The sequence below is a fragment of the Heliangelus exortis genome, chromosome 15, assembly GCF_036169615.1.
Source record: "Heliangelus exortis chromosome 15, bHelExo1.hap1, whole genome shotgun sequence".
In the NCBI taxonomy this organism is placed as follows: domain Eukaryota; kingdom Metazoa; phylum Chordata; class Aves; order Apodiformes; family Trochilidae; genus Heliangelus; species Heliangelus exortis.
Genome location: NC_092436.1, coordinates 11,409,034 through 11,423,698, shown reverse-complemented (window position 1 = coordinate 11,423,698; position 14,665 = coordinate 11,409,034). Strand labels below are relative to the sequence as shown.

Here is a 14,665-nt window from a genome sequence, read left to right as displayed (position 1 = left end):
GCACACTTGTGACCCAAACAGGGACAACCTGAGCTTTTGCACTGACTCAGGGGGATGTGGTTATTAACAAGAAAGATCTTGTCAATTTTCCTCTTCCCCAAAACAGCTGGTCCATACATGAGCTTGTTTTTTATGTTAGCCCTTAGCAGAAAACACCAGAACTTTCATGAAAAGCATTTGATATGTTTTGTGCTCAGATTAAACCCTGACTGCTTGCAGACCTGCAATATCTGGGAAATGTTCCTAGCTGATTCCAGACTTGTAGATAGAGCGAGTTTCTCCAAGATCTTCCAAAGCTGTGTGTGAAGGAGAACCCTCAAGAATGTACCCTACAAAAGCTCCCTGGCCTGCCTGAGAGGAAGGAAATCAGTAAAGTGGGAGTAATTTGCTGTGGGTGAAATCAGTACCCATCTGAACTGGAAAATGTTGGGGGTTCAGACTGTGGTGGTGGTGATTTACTCTTCCAGGGCTAAATTCACAAAGCAGAGTCAAGCCTTGCTGTCAGCCTGTGATGGGTGGCTGTGAAATTAGTTTGGAAATATCTGCCTAATGCCCAGTAAACAAGTGCCTACATTGAACAAAAGAAGGATTGCCACACTTGCCAGCTTTGGGATGAGTGGGCACCTGAGTTTCAAGCAATCCCTCCCTCTCAGAAACAATCAGCAGGATGGAGTAAGTATCTGTGCTGCTGCTTCAGATGCATTGTTTGTGGATAAATAAAGACATTTAATTAAACAGGCATAATTCCACCCCTTTTTAATAAGCTGGAATTACCCACCCTGAGCATCTTGATGCAGGTATGGAAAAATAGATTTGTTTGTGCCATTTTTAAACATCAGTCACATTATTTTAAATACCAGAGATGTTTGACTGCAAGTCTAATCTCTTCTCCTCTAGGGTCTTGCTTTTTATTTAGATTTAAAAACTGTATTCAAATGAGGTTTTGACCGAAACTGAATCACTATGTACTTGAAAGCTAAAGAGCTTATCAGGCATCTGATAATGTTTTCAGGATTTCCCCAGATTAGACCACGGAGTGTACAGACAGGAAGCTGAAGTATTGAGCGCCCGACCAGAGCTTCCTCCTGTGCAGGAGTGGGGGTTTCTCTGACTTGAATCTTTAGCTCTACATGCATGGTCTGAGCCTTGAAATCTAAAGGATAAAAAGCACCCAATCTCCCAGTTGGGTGGTCTGAGCAAGGTGAATGTGGAGTGCTTCATTTAAGACCCTCTTGCAAGGTCAGCAAGCCAGCCCTCACCTCTCCCTGCTGCTGTGGTGCCTCCCTGGGTTTTTATCAACCAGGGAATCAGAAAGGGACTTTCCAGAGCTATAAACATGTGAGCTAAATAGATGGAATGGACCTGTATGCAAATGAGTTTTGATTCTCTTCCCTTTATAAAGTTAAAATGTTTTTGAGAGACACAGATCCTCCAGAATGTGGGTGTCCGAGTTTGTTACCTTGGGCTGGATGTCTCTCTCTCCCTCTCTGCTTTCTGTCTGTCTTTCTGCCTGTCTGTCTGTCTGTCGTTCTGTCTGTCTTTCCATTGTAGAGAACCAAGCGGAGTGATGTAAACTAGAAAATGAGAAAAGCAAACCTGTGGTGATTGAAGAGGAGGAAGGCAAACGGAATAGAAAAAGCTGAAGAGTAGGAAAAAGATAAAATAAAATGAATTTTGGGGATTCCACTGTGAGTAAGAGCTGGAAAAACTGTAAGCTGATTTATTACATGCTTATCTTCTGCCTGAGAGCCAGTACGGTTGGGTACGTGAAAGGTAAATTGCACATTAAAGATTTAATCAAAACGCCTAATTCTTCCCCAATTCCTCCAGCTTTAAACCAGAGTAATTCTGTCAGCTTCGAAGGATTTGTGTTTTGTAAACAGCAGCAGGATTGAGATCAAGTGTGTTAGGTCGTTTTGAGTTGTTTATATGGTGAAGCAAAGAGAAATTTAGAATGACTTTTAAAAACTGTTTTGTCAGGGCGTTCGCCTTTCTCTGCTTCTCTTCATTGGGTAGGAATTTTTTGCTCTTGTCCTTCCAGCACTGCTATGACTTTATTCTGAACCCAATGATAATTTAGATACAAGGAGTGGTGGTAGCATTAGTATTTTCCTTGCATTACAATTTAATGCATATTATTTTTTTATGTCTGTATCTTAACCCACTGAAATAACTATTTCAACAGGAAGAGGATGGGAGTGAATTGATGTGTGTATTTTTTTCTCTTTCTGCATCAAATGTCACTGGGCATATACCTGGGTTTCTTTCACACTGAACCTTTAATTTTTTTTTTAAAAGAATTTATTTATGTGCTCTGAGCTTATCTAGGTATCCAAAAGTTTGTTTTACAGTATGGAAAAAAGGGATAAATGAAACACCAGGGTGTTCTGTGATGGAATTTCCAAGAGATTCCCTGTTGGGTTGGAAGGGTTCAGAGATGGGTTTCTGGAGTCTGCAGAATAAGGTAGTTCCCATACTTCTATCAGCCTGATTACAGCCAGCCAGTTACCTTTTTCTTTTTCTGAATGGTTTGCTTGCTGAAAAATGCAGTTTTGGATAAACTGAAATTATTTACAAAGTTCAACAGAGTGCAACAAATAGTATCAGCTAAATAATAATAAAAAATTCAACATTTTCTAAATTAGACCTTAAATTTATCTTAAAAAATAGTTTTCATTTTCTTAATTGCTTTCATGCAATAATACTAATAGCAAAGAAGAAACAAACTTGTTTGGCTTAAAGCACAAAATCCCTTGTAATGTATCTAAAACGAACATGTTTTTTCCTCAGAAAATGATGAAAAAAAATATTTCCAGGTTCAGCGAAATGACTTTTTTCCTTTGCCTTATTTTTTCTTCTTTTGGGCTATTGGGTGAAGAAATTACTAACTACCATAGCTTTGGTGCAGACCATTATTGGGACCCAGCTATATTCTCATCTAGGATAATGCTGAGATTTCATTTTCAATGGGAAATTGTGATGAAAATGTGAATTATTTTGATTATTATTTTGATGTCTTTTTGTTCATAAAATTAAACACATTACTCATCATTTCCCCAATTAAAACAGAAAGGAGAAAAGTCAGTTTTCATTATTGAAAGAGATTCTGAGTATCATTTTTTAACCAATTCCCTCATTTCATGAGTAAGTCTTCAGCTACTTTGTGGCTTTTCAGATATCCACCTCCCCTCTCAATTTGCTTTGGGGTCAAAGCTTTATGGGTGCTTAAAACAGTTTTGTTGCTGGATCACCAGGGCCTGGAGCTCCTGGGGGAAAGGGAGTTTGGGGATTGCTGTGATTGCAGGAGAAGGACCTGAGGTTTCAATGGAGACTCTTCTAAAACAGAGATTTCAAATATGTCACTGATTACCTGTGAATTTCTTGGGAGGGTTCATTAAGGAGAAGCCTGAAAAAATGTGATTAAAATCTGCATTTAATCCTTTAGTGGTTAATGGATATCCAAGTCCATACTGGCTGCTCCAGTGAGCTTACATGAGAAGTCTGTGGGTGCAGACATTTCACCATCACCCTTAGCTGTAGTCAACACACTTGACTAAATGCTCTAGATGTGATTAGGTTGAATCTAAAAAGCACCTAAACCAATTTTCTTTAAAATCAGAGCTCAAGGGAGCAAGATTTAAAATCCTGAGCAGGAGGTGAGTGTAGCCCAGGGGAAAGCATCCTCAGGTCCCCATGGCTGCCTGGGTCAGCAATTCTCAGCAGCCTGTTCCAGGGGAGTCCCTTTGAAACAAACCTCTTGGATCATTTCACAGGCCTGAAAAGGAGCAGTCTGCACCTGCAGGCAGGCAGTCCCTGGCAGCATCCAGAAACTGGCTCCTAACTCTGCCTGTGCATCTCTGCCAACAGTGTGGGGTTTTTTGTTTTTTTTTTTTTTTTTTTTTGGTCTTCTAAATGTGCTTGTTCACGGAGCAGATTCTGCTGTCTGACAGCCCAAGGGCTCAGTGATGCCAACCTGAGAGCTTGCAGAGGTTAGAGCCTTACCAGGGTGACAATTCCTTCCTCTCAGACTATTTTATTAACTGTCATGTACCTTTCTCTGTGTTACTTATGGCCAGTTTCCACAATACTTGGGTTGTTTCATTATTTTTAATATTTCCGTGCTTTATTTCAATGAATTAATATTGAAACAGATTGTATATATATTGAAAGTTTGTTTTTTGTAGACCACCTTATTTTCAATAACTCAGTATAGTAACAATATAAAATATAAATGCAGTAATCTTTCATATTTCAAATGCTTTCATATGGAACCTGTTTAAAGAAAAACAAATCTCTGGCTTCTAATGGATTACTAACATTACAGTTATTTATTACAATGTGTTTTTCCAAAGAAAAACTGGGTGATCATCTCATGCCTTTTTTAAATAATGAGAATGTTAAAAAAATGATTAATTTTTATTTGTTTAACTGCTTATACAGAGCTTACCCATTCTGGGTCAGTAACATATAGTCTAGCAGTTATTTGGTGACAAATATTGTAAACATACATGTACTTTCAGTAGTTGAAACTTTGCCAGTTCTCTTGAATTATTAAAAATATGGAAACTGGAAGGGAACAAGAAATGGCCAGCTCTTCTCTCCCATTTATTTTTTTCCCTCTTCCTATATTTTTTGTGTGTTTAGATCACATCTGGAGCATAGAGATTGACCACTCATTTGGACCTCACTCCATTCTACTACATTTTTTAGGAACTGGTTTAGATGAACAGTTCATCCGAGCACCCTGCCTGCCTTTTCATGGACTGGGAGACAGCCTGCGTCCAGCAGCTGCTGTGGATACAGGGATCAGAGATCCTGACCAAAGGAAGACCTGGGTTTGGAGACAGCTCCACAGTCAAAGAGGTAAGGCCTTTTCCTTCTTCATCCTCATATTAATCGGCTGCTATGAAAAGTCTTCTTTGGTTAGAGTAAGAATTATTTATAACAAATTCTAGGATAGAGATGGTGCTTCACAAATTTTCAGGGGCTTTTGACTTCTCACTTCTCATCCCTCTTCCTCCTACACTGAAAATTGGCTTTCCAGCTATTCCTTCTGTTTCTTACAACATCTGGGGGCACTCAATACAGCTGTTACTGTAGGTGCGTCAATGTGCAAAATGTGTGGTTTAGACTGTTTACATTCCTCTACACTATTTGTCCTGTCATCTGAGAATATATAGATATATAAAAAGTTTATGGAGCCTAGGAATGTTTGTACTTTTCAACAAAAAACCTTGCTGAAATGGTTTTCAGGGCTTTGAGTTACTATGGCGTATTGTGAGTATGACTGAAACAGAACTATATTGTAACCATACTGCAAATATATGTTATAGACAATACTAAACATAGTACTTAGTATTAGAAGTCTTTTATTATTATGGATGATGACCAGAACAATTTAAAAATATGAAATGACCTTTTCATTGTGCACTTTTCCTTATTACTGTCTTAACAACAGCTGCAATGTATAGAGATGAGTGACTATGTGTAAATACATGTTTTTCTTAGTGATTTATGTCTGGTATGTATTTTGCCATGTATTTTATAGTCATATTAGTGAAAAAAAATGCAAAAAAAAAATCAGTAAATTTTAGGTAAAAAAACCTGAAATGGAATATGCAACCATTTTTGGCTTTCATGAAGGGAAATGGTCGGTTGCACAAAGTACTGTGTTGTTGGAAAATGTGATTAAAATGGAGACAACAGAACTGAACCTCCAGATAAGCAGAGTGGAGTAATTCTATGGGAGAGGAAATTGAATGTTTGTTATTCATGACATAGACATTGGCAGCAGAAATACATCTAGTGCTTGAAATCAAAAATGCATCCAGGAAATAACTGGGAAAGTATGTGGGGAACAAATGCACTTGTTTCTGCCAAGCCCAAAGTGTGTGCCTGAGCTAATACATCAGGAGATGTGAAACTTTTTAAAACTTTTTTTTTTCTTTTTTTTTTTTTCTGGTGGGGGGACCAAGTGTTTGCTGGACTGAAGGCAATGTGGACCTGCTTCAGTTGTCATCTTGAAGGGTTTAGAAGGAACACCTACAGGCATCAACAAAAGGCAGGATGCAATTCTGGAGCAGGGTGTGCTTAGCACCAGTGTATCCATGGCTGATGGGAACAGTTTGACGCTGGCAGAGATTAGATAAAGAGGAAAGCCTGGAATGAGACTTTGGTCTTTGGTTTTTCAGTGGTGAACTTGATCTTTGTAGGGCAAGGGAAGATCAATAGCTTCTCTGCATGTGAACAGTCTTGGCCTATAAACATGCATTTTAGCTTTCCGAAAAGGTATCACCAATTATTTAAAGTGTGTTAAAGGTATTTAAAAGTGTTAAGCATAAGCACTAAGACTTTCTTGGTGATGCTTAATTCCTGTGCAGAGATGCTCTGCTGTCTGGGGGAGTGATGGGAGATCTGGGCAGTCCAGAAAGAGCTGGTGGGGAATTTTCAAACAGAGAAGACCAGAAAAGTCAGGTGATGGTTTTTAAGGTTGATGGTTTGGGTTTTAACTCTTGAGGTTTCATCATGCTCAACAGAGGCAAAGGCTCCCAGGGAGGCAGGTGTGCAGCTGGGAATGATGCTGTCCCAGGGGAGGAAGAAAAAGAGCAAACCCAGCCAGACAGGTTTAACCTGGCAGCTTCTACTGAGCTTGGTGCCTCTCCTGTCACTATGGGCCTTTCTGCCTGGGAATTTTTTTTTTTTTTTTTAAACCTCAAGGTCTCAAGAATGACTTAATCTTCCTATTTGCCCTTTTGTCTCAACTAACCAGATGTCAGTGTAGCTGTGCGAGATGCATTTTTCCACTAGCTGTGGGAAAAAATTTATTTAACTATATAACAGTGAAGAAGATACATTATGTTTCTAATGAAATGTGGCCATATTCATATTTTATTTCAAGTTCCCCATTGGTGCTAATTAATTACCACCCATGATGAGCTCATTTGAAAAGTATTTGGATTTCATGTGAAACTGTGGTAGATCATTGACTGGTTAAGAAGCATTGAAATATCACTGTTTATTTGTATGTTCAGGCAAATGTAGATGTATTAAAAGGAAATGTAGTAATGGCAACACAGAGAGTAAAAGGAGGGAATGATAAGAAAAATGCAGAGACTTTACACATCCCATTAACTTGATGGCTTTAGGTTCTTTATGTTTTTTTCCTGTGAAAATGTATCTAATTCAAAAGGAAACTTATGGAAGAACAGTCTCCAGGCACTTAACACTACTTAATCATTCTAAAAAGGTTTGCCTCTCAGTGTAGCAGTAAAAGTTTATAAGATGATTGCCTATTAAGTATCTGTCCTATAGAAATAGTTAATTCTGGTGTAATAAGATCTCCAAGCTATAAGATACTCAGTGACCTTGCTGGAATAGGAAAAAAATAATGTTTTTTTTCAAATAGTAATTTATGGCCTATTGGAAAGTATCATCTCCTCACTGCCCTTGCAAAGGCAGACCAATATAGTTTTATGGGCTGTCTCCTTGTTTGCAAATACATGAATTTAATCCTTGAGTAATTGAGTTCTCAGAGGGAGAGGAACACTCCAGGAATGACACTGAAAGGACAGAGGATGACACGTGTGAAGCTGATAAAGGGTCAAAGCAGAATGTGTCTGAAACTGACACCATGGGTTTTTGTTTTTTTTTTAAGGTAGAACCAATGCACTGTGACGATGCCAAACTCAGCAGGCAAACTGGGAGAGAGTTTGACCTTTTCTCCTGCTTAGTTAAAAAAAGCCCCTAAAGCCAACTTACCTTGAAAATGGCTGTGGACTGAGGCTGCCCCAGTCCCCTTTGGGAATGTCATTAAAACACAGACTCTGCTGGTAGAATGCTCTGCTGGGCTCTCCTCCCCAGGGAGTACCCAGAGGTGATGCTGCAGGCCCCCAAGTCTGAAATAGTTCTCTTTAAGCATATTCCTTGTTTTGGGGATGTTTGCTCTCCCTGCTCATCCTGCTGGAAGGAAACCAGTGCTCAGCCAGGAGCAGGGCCACCAGTGGCCCAGGTCCCTGCTGCAGGTCCCCTTACCAGGCTTTGTTGGAGGGGCATTTGATGTCATTAATGTCATTTGATGTCATTACTGTCATTTGATTGTCATTACTGTCATTTGATTGCCATTATTGCCTGACTGTAAAATGCCAACAAGTGCCACAGTTAGATGTCCCTGACCACTTTGCTGACCACATTGGTGGCCCAGGGGCTGCCAGCTCCTCCCAGGTACTCTCTGAGGGGTGGTTGTCCCAGGGGCTGGGCACTTCCATCCTTTTTATTTCTGACCCTTTCACTGTTTTACTGTGTCGTGTTTTCATGGATGATCCCTTGATGTTTTTTTCCTGCTTGAACCTGGAAGGACACTTCTCAGAAAAGGGCTGGGCTGCGGGCCAATGTCTTGCTTGTCACCACCAGCAGACTTCTCAGCATGCAGGACAGCAGTGATCAAACAGAAAAAGTAGAGAAGCAAAATTTATTGCTATGATATCATATTTCAAAGTTACAGATAAAATCAGATCTTATTTAAGCATCTTAACAAGATGTACCTTTTGTTAATTTGTATTTTTTAATTTTCTGTACCAACCTCACAGAGCCAATGGGGCTGAACTGGGCTGGGGGTGCCACCAGTTACTTTGGGAAAATGTTTGTTTGGAGGTTTCCCTCTCAGCAGGAGAAATAGTTAAAGAAGCATATTTTTAATTTCTCTTGTTTGGTTGGCTGGTTCAACAGCCCAAGAAAACAATTAGAGCCATAAAGCCATGGGCACCCTGTTGGATGCCACAGCAGCAGAGCTGTTGGATGCCCTGCCAAGCAAGATGCTGAGTGCTGAGCCTCCGCTGATTTGGCTGCATGTGTCACTATTTTAGCTGAAAAAGTGACACTGGGTGTTAGCAAGAATCCTTCATTGCAATTTTCTCAGACATTTGTTGTTTGTTTCAGATGAAGGTTTTTAGAGATAAATTTAAGAGTGGGTTGCAAGATAAATTAAGTGATTTAGAAACTCAGATAGTAATTGCTCTAGCACAGGCTGTAAAAAAACCTTTTCATATACCCGTAGCCCTGGCTACACTGTCACTGGTGCCCCTGTATTCAGCTTGACCAGCAGGCTTCAGTGAGGGAGCTTTGAATTCCTGCCAGGGCTGGGCAAATGTTTGGTTGGAATTAATTGGGGTTTTTTTCTAGAAAAAAGAAATTGGAAATACTTTGCAGCTTTGAATCAAACTCCTGCCTCAGGGAAAAGCTAGAAACTCCCCGATGCTTTAAATTTTCTTTCAACATTTTTATTTGAAAAAGAAAAAGTATGCTCATTTATAATTTAAGAAAAGCAATACTGAAACAAAGTAATTATTCTATTTGAACCATTCTCTTAATTAAATTTATTTAAGTTAAGTTTTTAAGGCTGAAAAGTTTAATCTGATATCCCCTTGACCTCCAAATACTTTATTATAGAACAAGTATTTCTTTTCACTTACCCAATGGGATTTTTTTGGTGATGTCTCATTTCACTGGAACATAAAGAAATAAGTTTTAAAAAAATGCAAATAAATCTCTTTTTAAAAAAAATTTTTAATAGCTAAACCAACACTGTTTACACATTGTGCCATGCAGAACATAACATCTAATTTAAAGATGAATGCATCACCCAACATCTTATCCAAGCTATTTTTCCTCTCAAATTCCAAGTTTGGGGCAAGCAATTTAAAGAAACTTGTGACTTCTCTTAGGTTTGTCAGAAGTGATGAGGTGCTTCCTGTCTGAGATGTCAGCTTTCATCTCCAGTGTGTTTGAACAGTGTTTATCTGGAGGCCTTTGGGTGAGGTTGTCACCCTGGGATGTGGTTGTCACATCAGACAAAGCTGTGTCAGGGTACACCGTGCAGCTGTAGTACTGAAAGCTTCTGCTTGTCTTTTTGCCACCCAGAGTCTGACAGCTCTGAAGGACTGTACCAGTGACTGATTTCTTTCTTTTGAGCTTCTGGATGGATTATGTTGTTAACAAAGATTGCTATGTGATTCTGAAAGATTTTTACCTCTGTGTCATCATGTTAAAAAAGATGGGAAGGAAATTTAAAGGTTACCTCTCTGAAATTCTCAAAGGCTTCCAGAAAAGTGCAAAATGTTATATTGTTATATTCCTTGCCTATAAATTCCATTTTTTATTACTAAAAATTCTGCTATGTATTAGGGCACATTCTGTCTATGTGTGTGGCTACTTCTGGTGCCAAAAGAAAATAAAAAAGAGCCTCTTTCTCAACATATGTCTCCTCAAACCATTATTCTGCCTCTGACCCACAGTCTGGGCAGAGCTACTTTGGCTGCAGTGAAGGTTTCACTCTTCTGTTTTACAGCCCCTGGAAGAAGGCCAGAAACTGGAGAGAGCAAACAGGAGCCTGAGATGGTGCTGAGCATCAGGAGAGCTTTAAAATGGATGTTGTGTATTCTCAGCTTTGAGAACTGAATTCCATGGGTTGTAATTGAATCTGCTGTCAGACCCATGGGGCTCAGTTCTTCAGCTTGGATATTTCTGTCTTCACATACCCAGAAGATCAAAGAAGCATTTGAACATTTGCTGACTCTTCCAGATGGTGGTACCAGCAAGTAGGAGAGAAAGAATGACTGATGTGAAGCATTTTATTGCAAAGGCCAGGCTGTCTCATGTTAAATACCTATAGAGTGATTCAATCTTTTCTTAGCTGATAAGCCTGCTGACTGTTTAATTCATTCTTTTCTTTCCTCTTGGTTTTATAAAGGTTAAATAGAAATCCCTGAGATATTGCTGATTGAGTGAAAGTCCCCAAATACTGCAAAATGGGGCAGTGCTCCTGACAGCCCCTATGGTGAGCTGCACTAACCCACTGAAACCCTGCACCTCCCTGGCCTGAATGCCAAGTTTGACAATGATAATCTGCAGTAACCTCCTGCTGTGCAGTTATTGTTTCTTTTGACATATCTGATACCAAATGCCTACATTCAGATGAAAAAAAAAAAAAAAAAAGTAAAAAAATTCTCAGTTGTGAGTGTATAGAATATGCATTTCCATCATCCACCAGTACCCTTGAAAAATCACAGATTTGCTTTCCTGGAGATACAAATGTGCTCCTGAAGAGTCTGGATGAAGGAGCTTCTAGTAAAATCAGTAATGACAATGTCTGTGATGTTGAAGGTCCAGAAGTGCAAGCATCCCCTTGCAGGGGGATTCATGGAAGTCACAGGCTGATGTTTGTTTTTTTTTCTTGGAGGATCTATACTCAAAGTTTTTATTCAGCAATCAGCAAAATAATATTTGGGGTCTTTAAGCAGGTAAAAAGTTATAATTACCAATGAGTTTTCCACCTTTTTCCTGCAATAATAACACCCTCCTAAATTATATTTTTCCAACTCAGTAAAGTAGATAACACACTGTTCTTATCCCTGTGATGCAATTCTCTTAAAAGCAGAGAAATAGTAAAATCCCACAGGTGCAGAAGCTAAGTAGCATTCAGCTAAGTAGCTTAAAACTGTCATGTGCCTTTTATTCTGAAAATGTATTTACACTAAAAGAAAAAAAAAAATCAGATATAATCACTGTTGCCTGTGGATACAGATGTACCTTCATACTGATGTGCTTTTCATACAGATTTTTATTCTAGGGTTTGAAGAGTTTCTCTGTGGCTGTCTGAAATGCATTGTGCTCACCAGCCTAGAAATTACAGTTCTTGGAGGAGCTCTCCAGTTCCACAGCTCCTGCTGTGGGAATAGCCATTAAAGAAGGAGAAATGCACAAAGCAAAGGATGATAGTGAAGTTTGTTTTTTACATTTCCTCTGTCATCACTGTCAGAAAGAAGAAATGAAATCTGAGGTCAAAATTAGCAAAATCTGGAGAAGAAGAGAGAGCAATGGAACAGTTTGTGCAATGCAGGCAGCCTGGTGGCTGTCAGAAGGCACAAAGCTTCCTCCACTCCCTTCACTATCAAGTCCATCCACCAGGCAGTGCTCCAGCTGAGAAGATGTGGTGTGTGTAGTGGGAACCACTCAAAGCCATTGATGAACTTGGATGATCCTTGCTACATGAGCCTTTGCAGCTTCATCTTTTTGAGGTCAGCACTCAAGATGTGATGTAAGTAATGCCTTTTTTTCTCAAAAGTCTACAGTAAGTCATGAACTAATAACAGCACTATAAATGTTATCTCAAATTAAGCTCAAGACATTAAAACATGGAGGGGTGAACGATTCACCATGGGTGACATGGGTCACAACTGAGGGTACAGATCCAGGGTTGTCAGGTGATGATGGTTTGTGCCTGTGGTCACTCTTGCAAGAAGGGCCAGGGCTGTGCATGTGTAACCCCAAAGCGCCTTTCCTCACCCCCCCCAAGTTCACACACACCTTAGGTGAACTGCAAAGGGGACATCACTACCAAAAGTGCTGAACCTCCCCCAGTGCCACTGTCCTGCTGAAAATCATGAAACTTGTCTATCTCTTGAGCTCCATGGGCGTTGAGCCTGCATTACATCTCACCTATAATGAAAATGTACTTGGTGTGTGTGTCCTGAGCAAGTGAATGTTCTGATCAGAGGTGTTAGGGTGAAAAATGGTGAAGGAAAGAGCTGTTCCCAGAGTCGGTTATTCTCAAACCTTTTTATTTTCAAAGCTGCTTTCTGTGCTCTCCAGTTGCTGAGTGAAAGAGATGAAAATGATTCAGCACAGAGCTCTTTTGAAAGCAGAAGCAATGCTGCCTTCCAGTCCTGCAGTGCCAGACCATTCAGTGTGTTCTTCCTTTACTCCAGGTTACTGTAGTTCCTTTCAAACCTTCCTTGCCCTGGATGACAAAGCATCTTCTTTTTGGATATCCTTCATCTCTATAAACCAGCCAAGTTTTCAAGTCCCAGGCTATCCTATTGATTGTGTGCTGTCTGTCCAGCAGAATAGAAAATATTTTTTAGCTTACAGTTTGAAACCAATTTACCTTCTAGCTGTCTAATGATGCTGCCTCTCAGTATACACATTTATTCTACTTCACTGTACCCAGGGCAGCCAGCAGGATGCCTCAGCCTGCAGCTCCCACCCCAGCCATCCTACCCAGGGATCCCTGTCTCCCAGCACACTGGAATACTGCACTGTCATCCTGCTGAAGGTGAAGTGATTCACTGACGCATTTCCTGATGCTCTGTGAGATGCAGGACGTGTCATGTGTATTAAATGATGCAAATCCTTACTGAATTCACCAGCTTTATTCACAGGCTTCAGAAGTGAAAGCATCCCAGTGCAGATCTGCTGGCTGCATCTCTTCTCAAGGGTTTTCTGATCTTTCTGTTTCCTGGCTTACAAAATGGGTCTCTTTAATTTGGTCGTTGAAATGTTTCATTTCAAAGTGAAATTTCGATTTTTCATTGTACTTGGTTTTCCTCCTGTCAGAGGAAATAATTCAGAATGAATTCAGCTGTATTTATTAGTGCTATAGATTTGAAAATTTGATTTGGAGACAAGTAAAGCATTTGCTGGAAGCTATAACCTCTTGGTGTCTTCTCCAAGCTGACCTATGACACCCTCTGGTCCTTCTTCAGAGTTCTTGCTCTGCTTGTTTTGATCTGAATAAATAAATCAGCTGAATCCCCCTGGCACAGCTCTGGCAGCCCAGCAAGGCTACCTACATTTTGAAAAAGAATAAGCTGAGAGCCCAAAGACTTCAAGTGGAACACCAGCCCTGAATTCTGTTGCATGCTTGTTGCTCTTCACTTGTGGCTTTCTGCTTACTCTTCACAACAAAAAAAATCAGGACAAACACCTACATCTTCTGGCATGAGCCTGTACCTCCGTGTCACCACTGTTGCTATTTCTGTGGTTTGCTGCCTCCTCCAGTCACTGACTTCCTGTCCCCACTTCTTGGTCCTTGATCCCTCCCTGCCTCTCTTGGGGCACTTGTCCTTTGATCTGTTGTTTTTGGTTTTTTTTTTCTTTTTCTTTCTTTCTTTTTCTCCAGGTCATACCCAAGGACTGTTTTCTCCCTGCTTCAAGACAGCGCTGGGAACTATCTTGGGAAAAAAGCATCACTATCTGGTGGGAAAAGCAAACCTCCTGAGTACTGAAGGGACTCGTGCACTGCTTCAAAAGTGGAGTGGGAACAAGTGGTGCAGCAACAAGGAGGTCTGTAGGTGCTGGCATCTTTTGAGTTGCAGGTGAGAAAAGAGCCCTGTGGCATTAGGCACTGCTCCCTCTGGCTGCTGCTGACGCATCATCCTCTCCTTAAGCCTCTGCATTTCTTCCTTATACTGCGTGTGCCTTGTCTGGTGAATGCTGATGAGAGAAGTTAGTGCAGGCTGCAGTCAGGCATCTCAGCAAATATCTGAGGCCTTTCCAAGTGAGTGGCTGCACATTGCAGACTCCTCTAGAGATGGCTCTGCACTTGCTGCCCTTTGGTACCCCAAGACAAGATAGCTATTGCCAGCTCTGGCTCATCTTTTTGGCTAGCATCCCTTTTTGCTTCCAGGAAAATGATGAGTTTATGTCAGGTTCAGTAAGCCTGATGTCTGCACAGCTGAGGAAAGTAGCACTTTATTGTGAGCATGAGTGAGCATGTGTATATATGGCAACCACAGCTTTGACAAGCCTCTCTCCTGCCTTGGAAACAGAACAGCAGGTCTTAAAAGCTACAGAGTTGCAATATGCTGACTAAGGTCATTAGTTTTCAGTG

General features: G+C 40.4%; 1 protein-coding gene and 1 long non-coding RNA gene across 2 annotated transcripts in view; both read left to right on the top strand.

Annotated features, from left to right (window-relative positions):
• Positions 1-14,665, top strand: part of FABP6 (fatty acid binding protein 6) — a 452,944-nt gene that overhangs the window by 108,165 nt on the left and 330,114 nt on the right. The window lies entirely within an intron of this gene.
• LOC139803111 (uncharacterized) lies at positions 1,087-12,617 on the top strand. The gene is made up of 3 exons (XR_011728884.1): positions 1,087-1,688; positions 4,711-4,863; positions 11,813-12,617. It is a non-coding gene; the product is annotated as an uncharacterized lncRNA (long non-coding RNA).